The sequence below is a fragment of the Saimiri boliviensis genome, chromosome 11, assembly GCF_048565385.1.
Source record: "Saimiri boliviensis isolate mSaiBol1 chromosome 11, mSaiBol1.pri, whole genome shotgun sequence".
Classification (NCBI taxonomy): Eukaryota; Metazoa; Chordata; class Mammalia; order Primates; family Cebidae; genus Saimiri; species Saimiri boliviensis.
The window spans coordinates 55,690,746-55,710,073 of record NC_133459.1 but is presented as its reverse complement, the minus strand read 5'-3'; the positions used below and the strand labels follow the sequence as shown (position 1 = coordinate 55,710,073).

Here is a 19,328-nt window from a genome sequence, read left to right as displayed (position 1 = left end):
GACATACATTTTTTTGTTTTTTTTTTCATTAGCACTTGGTTGATGTTTCACTTTATTAAAAATATCCTGTGTAAACTCCTTTGGAACTATATGTTTTGTTCACATTTTAAGTCTCAGCACTTAGAAAGTGCTTGACAGGGAGGAGCCAGAGATATCTGGCAATGAAGATTTGCAGGCATAGTGTGATAATAAAGTAATTCTGTCACTTTTCGTGTTTTCTGGAGAATTTAGTCCCATGGTTTCAGGACCATGTTTTTCAGTAAGTTTCACCCCCCTGTCAATTAAATATGAGCAACTTCTTCCTCTCTCTGTGTGTGTATTTTCTCCCTGTGGTTTCTGCTCGCTGTCCCTTGTTTCCTCTGCTGCATGGGAGGGGATTGACAGAGCTCCCTTTCAGGTCTTGAAATCTGTCAGTGTGGGCTTGCAAACCGGGATGCCCTTGACTTTTTTGTATAGGCAGTGATTTGTTTGAGACATCGCTGTGCCTGCCCACTTATGTTTTGTGATGGCATTTGTCTGACACTCCATATGAAGTAGGGGACATAACTGTAATATATGTACAGCTCTTGGACAGCCGAAAGCCCAGGAAGGACTATAAATTTTGCTTCTGATGTTTATTTGAAACACAAATATTTTGGAGACAGTCTATTTTATTCCCTAAAAATTAATAGGAACTTTGTTTTCTATGCATCATGGTCTAAGAATAATAGGAAGCAAGAGGATGAAAGAACATGTCTTGGTAGACTGCTATGTGGGAAAAAAAAAAAAAAAAAAAAAAAAGGTCGCAGAGCCCAGTATGTACTAGAATTAAAATGCCTTTTCAGTGGAAACTGACAAGTTATATTTTCACCTCAAATTTAACCTTTCCACTAAACCTGCACTCTTGAATGCTTAATGCATTAAAAATGTTATCTTAGTGCATATTTTTTCATTCTTAATTTTAGTATGCAAAACCAGAAGCATTCTGCAGAGAGGATTCAGGTTTTTAGGACATTGGCTCAGTTGGGGATTTGGGATGACAGTATGAAGATGACCCTTTTAGAACCTCTTCATCCTCATGTCTTAAAAAACTCTGAAATCAGCATAATATATATGTGACGAGTGTCCTCCATGGAGTGGTGAGTACCATGGAATTTGGGTAGACAGAGATGGATTCAAATTCTGGCTATACCCACTTTCTCACTGTGTGACCTTTGAAAGTTCTTTAACCTGAGCCTCATTTTCCTCTTGTATAAAATAGGTATACAATATTCTAGACTTCAAAGGCTCACTATAAAGATTAATGAAAATAAGGCAAATAAAATACTTACTATATTACTTGGCAAACATTAAATGCTCAACAAAGATTAGCTGTGATCCTACTTCTCTTCCTCTTCCTTTCCTGTCATCTTTCTCCTTTTCCCTCTCTCCCCTCTTTTCCCTTTTTCTCTTCCTTCATCATTCATCTTGTCTTAATCAGCTTGAGCTGCCGTAAGAAAATACCATAGACTTGGCAGCTTAAGCAACGGAAACGTGTTTTTCACAGAACTGGAGGCTAGAAGATCAAAGTGCCAGCCAGTTGGTTCCTGGTGAGGGTTCTCCTCCTGGCTTGTAGATGGTCATTTTCTTACCGTGTCCTCACATGGTAGAAAGAGAGAAAACTCTTTCTTTCTCTCCTTTCCCACCACAAGAGGCCCATGCTCACGATGTTATCTAACCACAAGTACCTTCCAAAGGTCCCATTTCCAAACATCATGCCACAGGGGTATAGGGCTTCAACATACTGATTTTGGTGAACCATAGATATGCATAACATACCACATCTCCTCCTCCTCCTCCTCCTCCTCCCCCCCATCCCCCGTCCACCTCACCTGGATCATCATCATCAACACCATTACGGAATGTTTCTACGTATCCCATTTTATACCCAAGAGGCCCTCGAAAAGTATGTAGCTAATTTGTCCCAGAACAATATTTTGCAATTGTTTGTAAGTATGCAACAGTCATAATTATTATTCTCAATACATTTGTCTGGGCCAAGGTACATATACATTAAAAAGAGAGAGGGAAGCGGGGTGTAATGGTTCACACCTATGGTCCCTGCACTTTGGCAGGCCGAGGCAGGAAGATCACTTGAGGTCAGGAGTTCAAGATCAGCCTGGTCAACATGGTGAAACCCTGTTTCCACTAAAAATACAAAGATTAGCTGGGCATGGTGGTGTGCATCTGTAATCCCAGCTACTCTGGAGGCAGAGGCAGGAGAATTGCTTGAACCCGAGAGGCACAGATTTAGGTGAGCTGAGATCACACCATTATTACACTGTAGCCTGGGTGACAGAGCGAGACTCCATCTCAAAAAAAAAAAAAAAAAAAAAAAAAAGAGAGATCCCTTGGATATATACATATGTTCATTGCAGCACTATTCACAGAAGCAAAAACCTGGAACTGACCCAAATGCCTATCAATATTAGACTGGATAAAGAAAATATGGCACATATATGCCATGGAATACTATGCAGCCATGAAAACAGTGAGTTCATGTCCTTTGCAGGGACATGGATGAAGCTGGAAATCATCATTCTTAGCAAACTAATACAGGAACAGAAAACTAAACACCACATGTTCTCACTCATAAATGGGAGTTAAACAATGAGAACATATGAGAACATCACACACTGGGGTCTATCCAGGGTGAGAGGCAAGGGGAGAGATAGCATTAGGAGAAATAACCTAATGTAGATGATGATTGATGGGTGCAGCAAACCACCATGACACATGTATACCTATGTAACAATCCTGCACATTCTGCACATGTATCCCAGAACTTAAACTATATATATATAACAAAAAACAGAGAGAAAACATGCAGGTAACAGCATTAATTCATTTCTTGTTCTTCAGTTTTAACAATGTAATAATATTTTATTAAACAAATGTTGCTAACTAGGATGAGATTAATACAACTTTAAAAGGAATAAACAGTTTATATACTGATACTGAATCTTGAATGTAACCCAGGTTGTTAGGGTCTTTTATTACTAACACTTTCTCCATCTCTGCTTGGATTTTCTATGGAGACAGCATATAACCTGCAAATAAGTTTCTCATAAATCCTTTAGTACTTACTTCTTTTTCCGTCTAATTGGCTGGATCTGTCATTGTAAAATTCAGTGATAGTAAATATCCTTATCTTGTTCCTGATTGCTTCTAGATTACATTTAAGTGATGTTTAAGTTTTTACTAAAGATATTTTTTCTGGCCGGGCATGGCGACTTATGCCTATAGTCTCCACACTTTGGGAGGCTAAGATGGGCGAATCACTTGCACTCACAAGTTGGAGACCAGCCTGGGCAATATGGTGAAACCCTGTCTCTACAAAAAATAGCCAGGCATGGTAGTATGTGCCTGTAGTCCCAGCTACTCAGGAGGCTGAGTTGGGAGGATATCTTGAGCCTGTGAGGTGGAGGTTGCAGTGGGCCAAGATTGCACCACTGCACTCCAGCCTGGGCAAAAGAGCCAGACGTTGTCCTCCACAAAAAAAAAAAAAAAAAAAAAAAGATACTTTATTTATTAGTTCAACTTTATGTATCATTTTCTAGAAAGTATTTTTTAATTCTAAATTTGCATGTTGAATTTTATCATATGCTTTTTCTGTATTCAGTGATTATGCATATTTTTTCCTCTTATAATTTATACTGTGGTAGATTTAATTGACAGATTTTTAAATCTTCATTTCTGGAATAAACCTTACTTGTTCATAATGGTATTATTTTCTACACCCTCGTGGATTTGATCTGTGAGGTTAAGGAATGGTTTTTGTATCTATATTTATCAGCAAGATTAGTGTTTAACTTTTTTTTCTTCAACAACCCTTGTGTCCGGTATTAGTTAATGCTATATCTTAATATAATGATTTTTATCAGTTAATGTCATATCCTCATAAAATGATTTTTGGTAGGAATGAAACACTAAATAATATTTATGACTCTTTCTGGAGAATGTTTTTACATTTATTTAACTTCTTAAAAGCTGTATGTGCTTATTGCTGAAAAGAGAAAAGCCAGAGTAATCATGCATCCCATAAACCAAAAATAACTACTATTAACCTTTTAAGTCACATCCTTTGGACTGACCTTCCAGCGTAAAATGTGGTTGACATCATACTCTGCATACAACTTTATGTCCTATTTTGTTATTTGACATAAGTGCATTTTCTGTATTACCTGATATTACAAAATAGAAGCGTTTTTTTTTCCCCCTCTTGTTAAGATTTAGATGGCTCCTGGGACAGATATTTTAATTCTTGAAAAAGAATACCTGACACTGTTTGTCATCTTTTGTGGGAACAGTGGCATAAAGAAAGTTAAGAGGCCCTTCAGAGTTCCTCACAAACCTATCACCCTAGTTCTTTAACCTAGGGTGTTGAAAGCAAGCCAGATGGTTTCAAGTATAAGTCACACAGGGGAATATTTCATCACAAAATGAGTTTCTAGACAAGCTATTTGTGAAATGTAACTAGAGTATTCACAATTCAAACCGGGGATGCAAGTAGTGAAAAATAAAGTTGTTTTTTTCATTTTGTTTTTATTGGATTGTACAGCTTGCCAAATGGTGCCCATTCCAGAAGTGGAATTTGATGGAGGGCCCAAGGGAAAGAACGTATATTTTCAGGTTCGTTATCAGTCATCAAAGGAGGACAATCAAATGACACTATTCTTGTTATTTGTAATCTCCGTATCAGGGCACCCAGTGGAAGATCATGGTAGAGGAATGTGTCCCATGAGGAACAGACAGATATTTCTGGGGGCAGTGCCTGGAATTTTCCAGTCAGTCCCATCTGGCAGCTTAGTGTAGTGGAAAGAGTACTGACTTTGGAGCACAGCGGAACTGGGTTTTAGTTCTAACTCTTCTCTTTATATGCTGTGTAACAAAGGCAGGGTATTTGGCCTCCTTGAGCCTGATTTCTCTTATCTTTGAAGGGAAGGGTGTTTGTGTATGAATGTGTGTGAATACTTCAACTTGTCGTTAAAAAGGTGAGGGGGCCAAGTGCAGTAGCTCATGACTGTAATCCAGCACTTTAGGAGGCCTAGGCGGGTGATCTCCTGAGGTCAGACGTTCAAGACCAACCTGGCCAATGTGGTGAAACCCCGTCGATACTAAAAATGCAAAATTAGGGCGTGATGGCACGTGCTCGTAATCCCAGCTACTTGGGAGGGTGAGGCAGGACAATCACTGAAACCAGGAGGAGTAGGTTGCAGTGAGCCGAGATTGCGCCATTGCACTCCAGCCTGGGCAAAAAGAGCGAAACTCTGTCTCAAAAGAAAAAAAGAGAGAAAGAGAGTGAAGAAAGAGGAAAAGGAGGGTGGGAAGAGAAGGAAAGGAGGGAAAGAAGGGAAAGAGGGAAAAAAGGAAGGAAGGCAAGAAAGGAAGGCAAGGGGGATACTGTGGGTAAAGAACTAGCTTGTTGGGGTCTGCAATGTAGCATGGCTCAGTCAGTGTTCATGTTCTGTCCTCTTCTTTCTGAGATCATAGTTCACCATTACCTCCTTATTTTCTAGAAACACCTGGAAATTGTGAAACTTTTTTACTTTCCTTGTATTTCATGTTAGTGCTGTACCCAGAGATCATCAGTTAACAACAACGACAGTGACAAAATCTACCTTCATATTTTCTTCCAGGAGAATTTTGGCTCCAAGAATCAAGGGTTTAATGGGATTCAGGAGAAGTCAATGATCACAGGGCAGATGCCATGGCTTTAGAGTCACATCAAACCGAGTGTGAAGCCTCCGGACCTTGCAGCTGTGCTAATTTTTGGAGGTTTCTTGAAAAATTCTAGTCAGTTTAGGTTAAAGAATGCTTTCAGTAATGCCATACTCAGGTTCATGACTGCTCAACTGGTCATTAGCCCTAGGAAATAATTTCTGCTAACATTGACTTACCACATAGGAGCTTATAAATTGCCATCATATTGATTATCTCATTAGATCATCAGGCTCCTGAGAGATTAACTTTAAGAAAACAATCTTTTTATCAAGCTTATTTATTATCACTTCTGTATGTCACTCTTGTCCTGCAGGGGAGGCAGCCTGGAGTCAGTCAAGATACTAGGTATTTGAGTTCATACTTTAAGCCCACCACTTTCAGGTGGTCTAACTTCAGATAGGTCATCTCTACATTTTTTTTTTTTTTTTTTTTTTGGAGACAGATTCTTGCTCTATCGCACAGTCTGGACTGCAGTGGTACAGTCTCGGCTCACGGCAACCTCTGCCTCCCATGTTCAAGATATTCTCCTGCCTCAGCCTCCCAGGTAGTTGGGATTACAGGCCACACTACCACACCGGTTAAATTTTGTAATTTTAGTAGAGACAGGATTTCACCATGTTGGCCAGGCTGGTCTCAAACTCCTGACCTTGTGATCGTCCCACCTTGGCCTCCCAAAGTGCCAGGATTACAGATGTGAGCCACCATGCCCAGCCAAGTCACCTCTACTTTTTGAGCTTCCCTTTTCTCAGCCACCAAATGGATGTAGACATAATATTTGCTTGGCCGATTTTGAAATGTAGGGGGGGCATCATTAATTAATTAATTCTTTTGTTCACAAACATTATCCAGCCCCAGCATGAGCCCAGCCTATGCTTGGTCTTCTGAAGAACAGAGAAATGCCTTAGAAGGAGATTCTGACTCATCTACACTGTAGTTAAGAAACTGTTAGCTAGGAGGATAGGGCCGTGGAGGGGGCCTTCAGATTATTATGTCTTTTCCTTCCCTGAAAAAATATTGTGTTTCTACTCTATTGCTTTTGTTCATTCCCAATCTACTACTGTTCGTAAAATGCATAAGGTTTACTTTTACTCAAAGTTTATTTTTATTAATTAAAATATTTTATATTTATCCTAATGAGGACCATTCTTATTAAAATTCTTTTCATTGCCTTCCTGACAAAAAACAAGTAAATTTTAATTTTAGTAAATGAAAGTAACACAATGCTCTGAAAGTCTGTATAGATTAAAACATGAATAACTTCTCTGGAAGTTGACGTATATAAAACGTTATAAGGAGTTAATTTTTGGTGGCAGGCCAGAGCCCGGTTGTCACAGATGAGGTCTCAAGTGGAGAATGACATGCCGGTGGTCACTCTGCTGGCCAGTGGCAGAGCCAGGGTTGCAACCTGTGAATGGCTTGCTGGCTGAAGCTCCTTCAACTCAATAGATCCCAAACAACATACACGTTCTTCGGATTCACCTCATTAACCTCTTGGGGTGTTTGCTTCCTCTTCCTTTTAATGAAGACTTCTGAAAAGGGACCATGTTTTAGAATTAGATAATCTGAAGTTTGAGTCAAGGCTCAGCACATTTTCGACTCGTCTATCTTGGGCTAGCTGTCTAATCTTTCTGGGCCTCAACTTCTTCATCTGTCAATTGGGAATAATAGTAGTTCCTGTCTTAGAGTGTTGGCAGTGAAGATTTCATGAGTTCACAAATATAAAAAACCTAGCACCAAACTCTATACATAGAATCAAAGAAATATTCCTTTCCCTTGTGGCCCCCCACTCCTACCACCTCTGAGGGCAGCACGTCTGTAGTGGTATAGAAAATATGGAGCGGTAGAAGGTACCCTTTTCTCTAGAGGAATATGGGGTTGTTGGTAAGAAAAAGAAACTCTTCAATGGTTACTTGCTCCAAGAATAACTGAGTAGAATAACTGAATGAATAGGAAGTACAAAAGAAAATGGACCGTGTTGTAAAGCTACAAAGATTTATTAATAGCCATCATGGATGCTTCCTGCATGTGAGCCATTTTAGATAAATTGTCCCTAATGAGCCTAACTCTTACATCAGCCCACTGAAAACATAAGAAAATAATGTTTAGAGAGGTCAAGAAACTTGCCCTAGGCCGCAGGACTTAATCTGCCTGAGTTGCCATACACTCAGTCTTACCAGTGCTGAAGTCTGTACTCTCTTCCCCGGATGCATTCTGTGGGCTTGCCCTGTGGCTTGATGCTGGAGAGATGGAGAGTGTGAAAAAATGACAGGGGCTATACTCTTCTAAGAGGAGGGGAGCACAGAAGCTGACTAGCTGCATCATGTAAAATTTATGGTGCTGTTGTGTCTTGGCAGGGTTTTGGTGAGCTATTCATTCTCCATGAACTCTGTGATTTGTAAGCTTTAGAAATTTAAAACCAAGGATTTAATTATAAGAAAAGATAAATTTCTCTGAGGTTGATCAATACAGCTCTTGGGTTAAAGGGTTTGGAGGCAGGAAGTAATGTTTTGGGGCCAAGCAGTTTACTTCTTTATGGTAAGACTGATCCTATGATATGCTGTGGCGAAGAGAGACTTCTGTATTCTCTGTGATCACATGGTCATAAATTTATGACAGGACAGTTCATTCCGTGTGGTTATTCCCTGAAGACAAATTGTTTCAGGTTTAATTGGTGACTTAGATCAGGACCTCATTCTAACTGGTTCCCTTGCTAAAAGTCAGGCTTTCTCCAAACTCACCTTCATCGCTCCTTTCCTCCTTGAACTTGTTCTGTAACCCTGGCAGCATACACCACAGGACAATACATCAAACCCTTTGAAATGTGGTTCCCGTCTCCTCTCCTGTCACTCTACTTCCTCCCACCCTGAGCCACACTAAGCTTCAGGTCCCAGGTCTCACCTCTGTGGCTTTTGTGCGGATGGCAATTTCACTTTGGATAGTGCTCTTACCCTGTGCACTTGGCAACTCCTATTCATCCTTCAGCTCTCAGTCACCTTTTGCTTAACATTGTGAGCTTCCTAACGTCCTCAATTAATTAATCACCGATTATCAACTTATTTGACCTTGTACGTATCTTTCAAATCCATTTATTCCTCCTCTCCTCACTGGACCCCACCCCGAAGGTAGTTCAGACTACCTTCATCTCCCATCTGGATCATCCTAGCACCCTCCTAAATAGTCTTCAGGTTTTTACTGCTGTTCATCTCCAGGCCCCTTCTTGGCACTGCTCACGAATGTGGAAATTTAATCAGATTACACTCCGGCATAAAACCCTTCGATGAGTGGCTCCTCCTGCTCTCATGAAAAAGTCCACACTGTTTATCATGGCGTCAGAGAGCCGCTGTCTGCTCTGACCCCTCCTTATCTGTCCAGGCACATTCCTCACCACTCTTGCGAATCATACTTCACTGTGTGGTCCCACTGAATTAGTTTCGGTTCCCTGAGTCTACCATGTTGATTTTTCACACTTGGGGTTTTGTACATGTTTTTTCTTCTCCTGGGAATACATTTCTCTTTACGTGTTTTGAAGCTAACTCCATGTATTCTTTAGTTTCAAATTAAATATTACTTTTCTCCAGAAATACTTTGGTGACTCATTGCAGCCCACCCACATGCCCCCCAGTTGTGGGTCATGACCATCCTGCGTGCTTTCAACCACTTTGTATTTTCTCCATTTTTGAAATAAGGTTTATTCTCTATCACTCACTAGGCTGGAAGATCTGTGAGGACGGAGACTGTATCTGTTTTGTTAGCTGCTTTACTTCTGCCACTAAGGACAATGTTGCAAAGTGTAGGCATGGACCAATGCTTGTTGAATGAATAAGGGAGTAAATGAAAGAACTTATGGCCAGGAAAATCTCACCTGAGTCCCCTGGATTCTAAGGGGTCTCACAGCACCCTGTACTTACTAAAGTAATCATACTTTTCCCATTTTTTCTGTAGTTAGGTTTCTGTTTTCTATGTTATGCCATTAGCTATGAGTTCCTTGCCTAGCACACTTGGCACATGGCAGGTACTCGGTAAATGTTTGTTGAATTAATTGTTATATGGTGTAGGGGAGAATGATTTACACAAGGAGAAAGAAAAAAAAAATCTCCCCTAAGAACTGGCTCTTGAAATTCTTATTATATGGCATTCAAAATTCCTACAATTCAGAGAGTGACTTCTTTTGTGATGTGTGTCCAATCATGTCTGGTGCTGTAATTTAGCATGATGTAGGCCATATTGGTAGTAAGAGCTATAAGATTTGCCATATTAGTTCATCCCACTGCTTCATTAAGCTCAGTGTGCTGCCTCTGGCAGTGGCTGGGCCTGAATTTTGATGCTGGGAAGAACAAAGCCTTTCACATTAGCCCTTCGAGTCCTTGATATGCTGTGAGTCAGGTTAAGTATATGCTCTTTCTCGGAGTTGGAGAGTCTTTGTCTTTGCACATAATCAGTAAATGACCCAGAGGATAGGGTTGTATTATCTGTGTGAGTTTGCTGTGCAGGCAATGTTCTTGGGTGTGCTGAGGTTTCAGCAGTCTCCTTCTGTTGCAACACACCTTCTAGGATGCTCAGAGTACACATGTTTGTAAGACTGAATGTTTCTGCAGTCCATTGAGAGAACACACATAGATCAAAGGCAGAGGAGAGAGTAGAGGTGAAGGCGGAACCAATATCTGTTGTTTGTGTGTCCTTGTGTCCATGTTTTCTCATTTAAGCTTGAAGGTAGCCTTTAGACAAGTACTCTCGTTTTATGTAAGACACAACTGAGGCTCAGAGAGGTGCATGGCTTACATGAGGTCACGCAGGTAACGGACCCATTTACACACAGATCTTTCTAATCCCAGAGCCTGTCCACGTTAACACTGGACTAAACTCTCTACTGAATGATACGTCCTCTCACCAAATACTAGGTTGTGCTTGCACTGAAAAACATCTTCCTACAGGCTCCAAAGACATCTTCCTACAGGTTCCAATAGTAACACCTTTAGGTTGATATGGCCTCAGCAAGAGGAGGAAATGACGGTAAAGTATGTTGTGTAGTTAGAAAAGAAGTTAGAAAGCCATGGGAAGCCCCTTCACTTCACTTCTCTTGACTGTGGCCTGCAGAAGGTTGCTATGTACAAGCCTCCACATGATTGAGAAGGAAACATTTTCTAGATATAAAAAAGGTAAAGTGAAAACAAACTTGAAGGATCTTGACTATGTATAAATTGAAATGTACAATCAGCCCTTTGTGTCTGTGGGTTTCACATCTGTGTATTCAGTCAACTGGGGATCAAAACCTGCGGCTGTGGAGGGCTAACTGTATGTGTTTTCCATCTGAGGTTGTTTATCCATTCATCCGTTAGTGAGCATTTGGGCTGCCTCCACCTCTTGGCTGTTGTGAATGATGCTGGTATGAAATGAGTATACAAATATCTCTTTGAGACCCTGGTTTCAATCCTCTTGGATGTAAGGTCAGCCACCCTCTGTATCTGAGGTTTTGCATCCCTGGATTCAACCAATGTCGGATGAAAAATATTGGGCGAAAAATACAACAATTAAAAAATACAAATTTTCAAAAGCAATATGTAGAGATTACATAGCATTTTCTTTGCATTAGGTATTATAAGTAATATAGAGATGATTTAAAGTACACTGGAGGATGTATGTTGGTTATATGCAAATGCTGTGCCATTTTATGTAAGGAACTTGAATATCCTTAGATTTTGTTATCTATAAAGATCCTGGAACTAATCCCCTGTGGATGTGGAAGATACTATATTAAAGGAAAACATCATTTCTATCTCTTAATTTGGAGCAAGCACTATAAAAGTGCAGACCAGGAAATTTTGCAAATTCCCCAAATCTATGAATAATATCATCAGCCTAGTTCACCTCCCAGTGGGCATCCCCAGTTCTGAAATAATAACGAGGATGCTGGATGAAGGTAGCTACTCTCTGTCAGCAATAGCCAAGTATCAGGCAATATACTCAAACCTTTACATGTGCTTTCTCACTCAGATCATTTCTTTGAGGTAGCTGCTTTTTAAAATTCTCAAGTTTACAGATGAGGGAAGTTGAGAAGCTGGAAAGGTGACACAAAGTCAAGCTGTAAGAACTGTAGTGGGCAGTTCTGTCTCACTAACCAATGCAGCAAATGTTGTATGTCCCTTCTGTACACCTGGCACAATGTGAACACATCACCCTGCTCAGCCCCCTTTAAGCCGGCATGAGTTTGCTTCAGCTCTCCTCCAAACCTGGAAGAAGTTCCCATCTCTCTTTTCTGCCTTCCAGGGTCCAGCTCCTCCTCTGAGACACAGCTCAGATAGTACTGCCATGGAGCTCTTTCATAGCATCCCTCTCCTTCCATGAAATTAAGCTTTGTGGTTCTCAGTGTACTGTTTTCACTTTCTTCTGCTCATTAGGATTCCATTTTATACCCCTTTCTTCCCTTCTGTATTGTGTGTTCAGCTGAGACTTAATGGCAATGACTGTGTCTTTTATATCATTATATCATCTCAAAGCTGGGAGGAAGAGAAATAAAGAGGTATTAGTGGAATGCTGGAAATGATATTAATGATGTGACTACAAAATGTCAGGTAGAGAATACAATAACTTCTAAAATCTTCACAACATAATTATGAGTTTGATAATACTCCCATTTTACAGAAGAGAAAGCATTCTAAGTTAAGAATATGTTCAAAGTGACCCACCATGTAAGTAGAAGGACAGAAATTTTAATTTAGATCTAACTGATCCAAAGCACATCTCTTTTCACTACACCATGCTGTTTCCCAGCAGAGGCCATCAAATAAAACCCCAGAGAAAGCTCACTTCCTAGGGATCTGGTTCCTGTTGTAAAATGGTAGCTACAGATGCAATTTACCTTTATGAAAAATTTATATATCATCATTGCAGATTCACATTCCTTAAATTTGGGACCATCATCATTTGAGTCTCTCAGCCTTCCTTGGCTGGCAATACCGCTCTAGGGAGAACTTGCATTCTAATTGTTAAACCAGAGGCAAGACACACCGTGCAGGCACTTGCGTTGGAAGAAACCCAGCAGATGATGAATAGCAGACCTGAATCTTATCATGTATTTCAGGATGATGTACGGGACTGTTGGAAACTGCCTTTGACAAATGTGCACGGGAAGGAGAATTATCTCCAACAATGAAAAATGTTCTTATTATGTGATCCTAAAAAGGATCAGGACCCCTATCATTGGGAAAATGATCATGCCCGTATCCCTTATTAACAGTGATACAGAAGCGTGTGCTAAAGACATTGGATGTCATCCTGAAGCAGTGATGGATAGTCATGAGAGCTGAAGTCAGGTTGGGCTTATGAAAGGTGGCTTGATGTTTGATGGCAGGTGGGAATCGTGCAACTTGCTAAGGTCTCTTTTAGCCCTTGCTTCTTGAGGCTCTGCAAGAGTTGTTTCTGCTATCTTAGCCAGTGCCCAGTGGCTTTTGGTCAGGTTGAGGCTGTGATTAAATAGTAGAAGGTAGATGATATATATGTTTGTGAGAAATAAAACCATTTCCATAGGGAGAAGACTAATGCACAACGCATTTTAATTCAGTTTATTTTCATATTTTATGTGAATAGAGTCATAGAGATTTAATATCCCGCCCACTGCTAGGAACTAGCAGAGTTAGGATTTAAACCTGAGCAGTCTGATTTCAAAATATATACTTTGTTGACTGTAGTAGCTTCTAATAAATAACTTCCTGGTTAGAGTTCAAAATTGTGGAAAATGGAACTGCTAAGTACTCATGTGACGGTGTCTATCCCAGACTTGAGCACATAGTAGGTGATCAAGAGATGCTACTCAAGAATTGTCAACATGTTAATATTCTTAAAAGCTGAGTGATGATTACAGAGTCCTTTGAGTTCCTTCCTTTCTTCCCTCCTTTTTTTTCTTTCCTTCCATCTTTCCTTCATTCAATTTGTGGGCACTTTTCAAAACCAGGCAGAATACTGGCCACGGAAGATTACAGAGAAGTCCTGGGTTCAAGTAACTTAAGATCTAATGTGAAATTCAGACGAATAAGAAACAATTATAGTTTATCACAGTAAGTGGAAATCACTTAGCAGAGATAACCAGCTATCCAAGGACTTCCCAGAGATTGTGAGATTTAATAAACCTTCTTAGGGTTCAGATTTATTTATTTATTTTTTGCTTGATGATGTGAAATCTCTCCTGTTATTGAAGACATTGTCTACCTATTGGATATAAACCCCTGCTTGTGAAAAACAAATCCTACCCTGTCTCCAGTGAAAGGAAGACTAGCAGATTAGAAATCTTTCTGGACAATAACTTGCTCCTGCCTCTTCTAGAGTAAAAGCTATTTCACATTATAAACATATTTTATTCATTTTGTGTTATGCATAACATATGTTCATTAAACATTTGTCGAACAATAGTCTATATTAAATAGGTAATTCTTTGGCCTTTGGCCTACATTTACCTATAATCAGTAATTTATATTCAAGGAGTTTTTCTTAGATGTTTTGAAGTAATGATTACAGCGGTTTCTCCTCCTGCTCACAAAGTTATAGATTGCAAATAGATTTTGTGTAATTTTCCAATCCTGGTCGATTTTAATGGCTGCCTGGAGCACTATGGAAAATATTTCGCAATCATGTCCTGGCCTTGAGTGAGAATAGTTAACACTTAGGTTTATTTTCTTTCAGTATTTTTTTTCTTTACACTACTATGTGCACACAGGTGTGCAAATACATGTCATCTTGCCTGATCCTACTGTGTATTTAATTCTGTATTACTTTTTCACTAAAACTCATAATTTGAGGTGTTCCCATATCATTAGTTTTTGCAGTTATCATTTTGCTAAGTGATTTAATTTTCTTTAGCTTTTCCTCACAAAACCTCTCTCCCAACCCTTCTGTCATTGTTGCCATTTTTATTGGTGCATTCCTAAACTTGTCAAATCTTGCTTAAGCTGTGGTGTTACGGAACTGCTTTTAGCAGTTGATGGCTCATTTCTCTTTTTATCCTTGAACTCATGCAGTGTTTACCTTCTGTGTTTTGTGGGCAGGGGAAGATGCTAACTTGTTCTCCTGCAGTGAGAAAAAAAACAGACTTTGGGGTGGGCTCCCCTTTGCAGGCATGTCACCCCTGGGGACCACCACTCCAGTAAAGCACTGGAATTAAGATTTGCCAACCGATGGCTGTGAGCTCGAGTGTGCTTTGCTGTTCATATCTTTTAACCGCAGCTTATCAACTTTAGTATGTTGTCCTGTTGTCTTGATTTTTTGGTTCATCTGTTTTAATGTGATGAAATGTAAAAACAGAGCTTAGTTTTGGCCCCTCACAATGACTTTAGAGGTTTTTAGCTGATAACCTACCCTTCATCTGTTAAGGATTCGAATTTTAAGCAGACAAAAATACATTTTTCTAATATCTGTCATCAAGTGATTAGTGCAACTATTTAGTTCTGGTCGTCTTTCCTATTCTTGGTAGATTTATTTTCTCTTCTTAGAATTCTACTGCCGCCCTCTCTGTCTGGGAGACTGGCGATGTCATTTAAACATTGCTTATTAGGATTCCATTATTTGTCTCTCCTATACCATCAGCTAAATCAAAAAGTCAGACAGTGTTTTTAAATTGCAAATTTAAATGACAATTTATAGACCAGGTCTACTGGAAATTTTCTGTCCTTGGCATCCATCATTGCTTGTGAGTATATAGTTTTATATTCTCTCTCTCTCTCTCTTTTTCTCTCTCTCCTTTTCTCTTTATCTTCTTGAGAGCACAGCACACATATCCATCAGAAGGATTAGGACTGCTTGCAATCAAACAAAAATGCAATAAAGATCTTGGAAGGAAATTAGGACAAACACTTATCTCAGACCTTGCTTACATATTAGTTCTCTTCCTCCTCCTTATGCTTCCTTGCTGTGTACCTATGCAACAATCTTGCATGTTCATCACATGTACCCCAAAACCTAAAATGCAATTAAAAAAAAATAAATAAATAAATAAAAAATAAAAAATAAAAAAAATAAAAAAAAAACAAAAAGAAAACAAGAAAATAGCAAATAAAAATAAACAAACACATATAACAAACAAGTAAAAAACATTAAAAGCTACTACAAACTTCTTTCATAAAAAAAAAAAAAAAAAAAAAAAAAAAAAAAAAAAAAGAGGAAACTTGTGTAAGTCACTTTTTAAAAACTGGTTAAGCCCATGGCTTACATTAAAAAAAATCAGCTCTGTGTGGTGGCTCACACCTGTAATCCCAGCACTTTGGGAAGCTGAGGCGGGCAGGTCACCTGAGGTCAAGAATTTGAGACAAACCTGACCGACATTGTGAGACCCCATCTCTATTAAAAATACAAAAAATTAGCTGGGCATGGTGGTGCTCACCTGCAGTCACAGTTACTTGGGATCCTGAGACAGGAGAATTCCTTGAGCCCAGGAGGCAGAGGTTGCAGTGAGCTAAGGTCGCTGCACTCCAGCCTGGGTGATAGAGCAAGACTCTACCTAATTAAAAAAAAAAAAATCACTGAAAGCCTGGAATATGCCGGATACTGTTATTTCACTTAATCCACATGAAAAACCAATAACAGGCTGGGCGCGGTGGCTCAAGCCTATAATCCCAGCACTTTGGGAGGCCAAGGCAGGTGGATCACGAGATCAAGAGATCAAGACCATCCTGGTCAACATGGTGAAACCCCGTCTCTACTAAAAAAATACAAAAATCAGCTGGGCATGGTGGCGCGTGCCTGTAATCCCAGCAACTCAGGAGGCTGAGGCAGGAGAATTGCCTGAACCCAGGAGGCGGAGGTTGCGGTGAGCCGAGATCGCACCATTGCACTCCAGCCTGGGTAACAAGAGTGAAGCTCTGTCTCAAAAAAAAAAAAAAAAAAGAAAAAAGAAAAAAGAAAAGAAAAACCAATAACAATATGCTACTATTGTGATGGCTAATATCAGACACCTTTGTATGTGGTTTTTTTTTTTTTTTTGTCTTAACTCATGTATGATACTCATCTAGATTTTTAAAAGAGGAAACTGAAATTTGTAGGAGGCAAGTTTGTCAGGGCCTACAGCTGAACAAGTGACAAAGCATCAGCCCCTGACTTAAAACATTGTCTACCACACTGGCCTCTATCTTATTTTCAGTAAGAGAATTTGTGGGCTATTTAGTATCTCTGCTTTATAAGAATGACAGGTTGGAAAGTCTTCTCACTATGCCTAGCTGAGTTTTAATTTTTAGCAGATTGGGTTAGAAGAGGGTGGCTTTAAACCTTGAAATCATCTTCTTTTATCAGTCCATTTTCTCTGCGATCAGAGTAGATTGGAAAAGCATTATGATCTTCCATTTCAAAGCTGAAGGATTATCCATCTCAATGGGTGAAATCATCTCTAAAATCCTTCTGAAGCCAGTTACTGAGGTTGGTACATTTCAGAAAATGCCTGTGGTACCCAGTAATTTCAGTGAGGAAAATTAATAGGGTAAAGTTTGCATCTGGAAGGCCTATGTGTACGAAGTGGTCCTACCACTGACACTGGGTCAGACTTTTCATTTCCAGCAGGGTCTTGAAGGTCTTTCTGTTCAGTCTTGACCCACAAGACTCCAATGTCAATAGTAGTTGGGAAAGTCCAGGGCTGGTGAGATTCTAATCAGATACAGGAGGTGAGGACAGGGGAAGAAAAGACATTCTCGTGTCAGTGAGAAAAAATGGGGATGGAGCCAGAGGTGCCTAGGGGAGCCATCAGACCACAATGCATGTTTGACTTAAGTGAAGAAGAAATGAAAGAAGGAAGGCTGGGTGGATGCATCTTAGACTTTGGTGCTGTCCTAAGGCAACTTCAGCAGGGTCTTCATGGGGTCCTTAAGCCAAAGTTGCTCATAGAGGAGTTAGTTCCCTGTCTCCTGGGAAAGGGCCTTCCTGAGAATCCTGTCCTGCTTTGTCACTGGCTGCGAGTGGCCTATAGGAAACATGTTCCTCTTGCAGACATGGAGATGGGTGTCTGAATGAAGCAGGTTGAAGACTTGGTCACTTTGTTTCCCTGTTAGAGGTGGTTGGCAAGGCACATTCTCATGACTTCCACATTAAAACAAATGGATACTCAAAATACCCAAATATCGTCAGTTTCCATGAGATATTCCCTCTCACTTCAACTCACCACCATCTGGTGTAACCAGACCAGTTAGATTTCTTTTCTCATGCCAGCTCATGCCACATAGGCAAAGATGGGTTAAAATGTGGTGCAAATAGAAATTGAGGTCCCAGAGTCTTTGGTCAGTTAGCCCAGAAATTTCCAGGACATTCTGGCCTTTCATACTCTGCAAGGGCTGAAATGAGGAGAATAGAGAGCAGCTACTACATTGATAACCAAGAAGGAAGCCCTGATATTCTTTCCACACATTTCTCATTTCTTCTTATCACAAACAAAGGAGAATGCTCATCTTGCCACCAACCTATCCTGACCCCTACTGCCCTACCCTCTCCCCACTGTGCTAGGAAGGCTGAAAGTCAGATTTCTTGAACACCTTTCTGATAGCCAGCCACATGCATAGAAGCCTTATTTAAATACACTCTCTTAACACAACAACCAGTGAGGCAGGTATTCTTCAGAATAGAGCCCAGTAATTGCATGATTGTCTTTAGGGCTATCAGTTGAACAGTCACAGCTCTGCCACTTGCTTATTAAGCTATGTGGCCTGTAGCAGCTTCCAAATCCTCTAAGCCTCCATTTCCTAACATGTAAGATATGAGTCATAGGACCCATGTCTCCGACAATTCAGACCAGCTGAAACCATGTGTGTAGGTGCCTCACTTTGGTATATATTTAGTGACCTGCTAGCTTACTGCTATTGTTACTATGAGAAAACTAAAGCCCAGGCAGCGTGGCTGATTCTTGGGACTCTAAGGTTTGTGAGAAGTGGTATGTGCAGACTTGTGTGTGCACATCCTTCCTGCCTGGCTTTGTGCTAGAGGTGGCAATACAGGAGATGCCCACTTCAGCGTTCCTGCCTTTTAGGAAGTTCCAGCTCAACACTTGAGGATCTCCAAGCACGTGGTACTACTTTATGGCTTTAAGGCTGAATGCTCAGCCTTCACATTGGCCTCCTCTGGAATCATGCAGTTGTTTAGAACATAACCCCTCATGAAAGAAGCAATATGGAAAGCTGGCTCTCCCGAGGGCTTGGAGCCCTGCACTAGAAAGTCAACCACCAACATCTCCCTTTGGGAGTCTCTCCAGATTTGCTTATCTTTGCTCTTTTCAGACACCTGCTTCATGCTTCTTCCTCCATGTGTTCAGAGTTGCCTTTGTCACTATGCTCAAGGCCAGCTCCACTGGCTTCTTCATCCAAGATCCCAACCGCACCTGAGTTACAGGGTTCCAGTTCTAGATTCTAGACAGTGAAAATCTGTAAAGCTCAGCCCATCTCACATGGTGGCCACCTATAGTCTATCAAAGAGTTTGGGACAATCACTGTGACAGTAGTGATTACAGCCCACCCTGTGGAGGGCTGTGATTGGTAGGAGGGATGAGGCATGTACTGAATTTGTACAACTATCAAACAAAAATTAGCCTAGATGGCACTTCCTCCAGGAAGCCTTCTGGACCCAGCCAA

The 19,328-nt window shown here is 40.3% G+C and overlaps 1 protein-coding gene across 6 annotated transcripts in view; it reads left to right on the top strand.

Annotated features, from left to right (window-relative positions):
* The window catches only part of DAB1 (DAB adaptor protein 1), a 1,282,121-nt gene that overhangs the window by 977,638 nt on the left and 285,155 nt on the right, over positions 1-19,328 (top strand). The gene's annotated exons all lie outside the window — the stretch shown is intronic.